Genomic DNA, 4,125 nt, shown 5'->3' with positions numbered 1-4,125 from the left:
TGCCTGATTTTTTTTCAGTGTATATATTTTCTTTAAGGACTTTCCAGTTAAGAATCCTTAAGTTCTCAAATCTTTGCACAGTTATTTTCACTTTTTGTTTCATTTGTTTTTCTCCTCTCTTTCTCTTGCAGGTTGCAAATCAGCCTCACAGATCTCATCAGATTTTATGTCTTAGAATGTTATTACAAAATGATTATTTAACATTTTTTCAATTAATGACACATCCTTCCCCTATGATTAGGCAAGGCATAAAATGCTGTCTTTCTAGAGAAACTTTCAGAGCCTTCAGTATGTTTATAGGTACTCCAAAACACCAAGAGAAAGCCATGGACTTTAGTGGTTAAATATATATTCTGAGAACAGTGGACAAGCATGTATGTGGGTCTCTGTTGCATCATTGCCAACTAGAGCAAACTTGGGTAAAATCTTAATACTTGACCCACATACTAAATATTTTTGTCCTCAAATTTACAAACTGAAATCAAGTGTGCTTCCATATCTCTGTGTGGAAATTCAGCTTTTAAGGAAATAATTAAGCTAAATTGACATAATCAGGGTGAAACCATAATTTGATAAACCAATGCCCTTATAAAAGATTTAGAGAGAATGATTTTGTGTTTGTGCCAGCATTTTTCTCTATTCCATGCTCTATCATTCTTTCACTCCCTTGTTCTGTGTCTCTCTATTTCTTGCATTACAAATAGGTCTTGACAGCAAAGTGAGAAAACAGACATCAGTAACCCAGAAAGACATCCTTCACCTGAAATGAAATTTTCAAGAAACTTAATCTCTCTCTCTCTTTCTCTTCCTGTATAGACAGACAGACAGATATATGGAAGTGAGCTCAGTTAGCAACGTGCTTGTTAACAGAAACACCAGGACTTGAGACAGATCTCCAGAGCACAGGTTAAAAAACAAAACAAGCCGGTGGTGGTGGCGAACGCCGGTAGGATTTGCTGAAGGAGGCGGAGGCAGGAGGATCACGAGTTCGAGGCCAGCCTGGGCTACACATTTTAAAGTGCTTGCTTCGGCAGCACATATACTAAAATTGGAACGATACAGAGAAGATTAGCATGGCCCCTGCGCAAGGATGACACGCAAATTCGTGAAGCGTTCCATATTTTTTCACAAACATGTTTTTAATGAATTAAACTTTACTGCTTTTACTTAATTAAAAAAAAAAAAACTGTGCATGATGTATGAATCACAGCACTGGGGAAGGGAGGGTGTTACCCAGGGCTCCCTGGCCAACCAGTATGGTCTATTTGTCCAATTCCAAGCCGGTGAAATACCCAATCTCAAAAATAGAGACTGCACCTTTGTAATAACATCCTAGGCTGTTCTGTACAATCAACATTCACGCAAAAACTTGCTCCCCAACACAAACATACATATACACACAAAGATGAGAAATGGATATGCATATATAGAAAATGATAGAGCAAGAGATCCTAGAAAAGTTCCTGGTTTGTAGTTACTGTCAGTACAATTTCTTTCAAGGTACACTGCATTTTGGAGTCTAATGTTAATCATATTTCCTTAAAAGAAGATAATTCACAATTGAAAAAGTATTCATTTTACTACAGCAGGTTTTTCTTCCAGGCTTAGGATCAAATGAAGATTTCATGGAGAGTCTGTCATCTAAAAGTGATCATTGACTATGGGTAACAAGTGAAAATACAGTTTTGATAGGAATGGCAACTAGTAGTAAGCTCGCATTTTCTTGTAGACATGATTTAACTTAGTGTATATTCTCAATGATGTCAATCTTCAGTTCTCAGATGGAACAGAGAGTTACAGCAACTTGCCTAAAGCCCTGCTGACCCTGCTGACAGAGATGAGCCAAACTTCTAAGCAAGGCCAACTGAATTTGGTGTTTGTGCTCTGAAATGTTATGATGCTCTGTCCTTGATAACTTGGACTCCATATTTAAAAAAAAATCTGCTGTTGAAATGGAAGTCCCACCATGTCAACCAGTTCTCCAGCATTTTCTGACTTTCTGTTTACTTATTCAAGGTAACATCTTTTTATTATTATTTTTATGATCATGCGGTTGCTCAGTTCCTTCCAGCACGATGTCCATATTCTAAACTAAAGAGAAAGTATAATAGGTGCTTATGCCAGTAAAATTAACTCCACTCTTGGGCTTCATTTTCAGTCACTATACAAAATCACGGTCATTTGACCAATCCTTGTTATAATAAAATGAGATCCAGCAAATTCACTTTAAGAGAAACCTGTAGCTTTGAAAATTGACAAATTATATCATCTCCTTAGACTTTGGGGAAATGGATACACTTTGACACAAATCTTTAGCTTTTTTTTTTTCTGAGACAAGTTTTCCCTGTGTAAAATCCCTGATTGTCCTAGAACTTGCTCCGTAGACCAGACTGGCTTTGAATGCACAGAGATTCACCTGCCTCTGCCTCTTGAAGGCTGGGATTTAAGGCGTGCACTACAACTAACTGTCCCTTATTTAGCATTTTGTCATTTGTAGGACCATTTCCTATTTCCTATTTTAACTGCTCTCCCAATATAATATCACATCTAAAATATATGTATATAGCTGATACAGTCTGTGACTAGTAAAAAAAAACTGTTGGAGAAACAAGGACCAGCTTTTCTTCATTAATCATCTTATACTTGTGTTTACCTATTTTATCAAAGTATAGAAACCCAAGTTTAAATTTCATATTTCTCCCTTACTTACATGGTGAATATGAACATATTTTTCACACATTTCTATTTTCATTGTCAAAAAAATGTTGACACTAATACATATTTCATCAGGTAGTTTTGAAGATTAAATGACAAAAACAAATCATATACAAAGCATTTCTTTTATATATAGAATATACAATATACCCCATATATCCGGAAATATTCAGCAAATATACTAATTATTGTACCCTTAAATCTTTGTATATTCATAAATGGCTTGAAAATTACTGGTTTTATAAAATTTAATAAACAAATTGATGTAGCAACTTTAGAGTAAGATGAATTACTAAGCAGTCTTATTAATAAAAAACCTGGAGCCAGATATTGGGGTGAAAACTGAGAGATCAGAGGAATAGGACAAGCCACAGCCAATCTCACCTTACCAACCCTCAGCCTCCAGTGAGAGCCACTTCCTGTATATTTTTGCCTATATCCTTTCTGTCTCTGCCATCTCACTTCCTCTTTCTGCCCAGCTACATCACTTCCTCTTTCTGCCCAGCTGTCACTTTCTGTCTATCTGTACAAATCTCCAGACCTTTATGGCTAACTAGTGTTGAAAGTTAAAGGTGTGTGCCACCATACCTGGCTCTATTTCCAGTACAGCCTTGAACTCAGAGAAATCTGATGAATCTCTGCCTACTGTATGCTAGGATTAAAGGTGTGTGCTACCATTGCCTGACTTCTATGTTTAATATATTTCCTGGCTTTTCCTCTTATCTCCAAGTAAGCTTTATTTATTAGAGCACAAATAAAATATCACCACACCTTAGCTACAATACAATTTGACTTTTTTTCTTGTAAAACAATAACATGTTGCACACTTCATATTTTTTATTTTTCAGAGATGCTTAATGGTACAATTTGTGGTCAGGCAGCATAACAACAAACTACAGATGCTCTTTGATTTAAGACAAGTTTATGTTTCAATAAAAGCTGAAAATACATCTATTACAACTAACCTAGCAAGCAAACATAGTTTATTACAGCAGTGCTCTGTGGAAGATCAGTTGTTTACCTTCATTGCATTATGGTTGTCTAGAAGGAGCGACTCAATTCTGCTGTTGTGCTTTGAAAAAGGGTATCATATCATATTTTCCTAGTCAAGAAATGAATCAAAATATGAAATGTGAAAAACAATTTTTATTCAGTGTTGATAGCTTCTACACCTTCATATGGGTTAACAAGTGTGGTGCCCCTAAGCTATGTACTAGCCCTGAGTCTTCAAGATACACTCTCATTACATAGCCCAAGTTTGCCTTTCACTCAGTAGTATAGCCTACATGATAGGGTCTACTTTTCTCAGTTTCTTCCTAAGTAATGACATTGGAGGCATCGACCACCACTCCTGGCTGAAAATCATGAATTTGATTATAAGTACAGAAATATGAGTGTTCATTAAACTCG

At 36.1% G+C, this 4,125-nt stretch overlaps 1 non-coding gene across 1 annotated transcript; it reads left to right on the top strand.

Moving 5' to 3' along the window:
• Positions 1 to 1,018: 1,018 nt before the first annotated feature.
• Positions 1,019 to 1,125, top strand: LOC121825994 (U6 spliceosomal RNA). The gene has a single exon (XR_006068332.1). It is a non-coding gene; the product is annotated as a U6 spliceosomal RNA (small nuclear RNA).
• Positions 1,126 to 4,125: the final 3,000 nt, after the last annotated feature.

The sequence above is a fragment of the Peromyscus maniculatus genome, chromosome X (assembly GCF_049852395.1).
Source record: "Peromyscus maniculatus bairdii isolate BWxNUB_F1_BW_parent chromosome X, HU_Pman_BW_mat_3.1, whole genome shotgun sequence".
Taxonomy (NCBI): Eukaryota; Metazoa; Chordata; class Mammalia; order Rodentia; family Cricetidae; genus Peromyscus; species Peromyscus maniculatus.
This window is presented reverse-complemented; position numbering and strand designations above follow the sequence as displayed.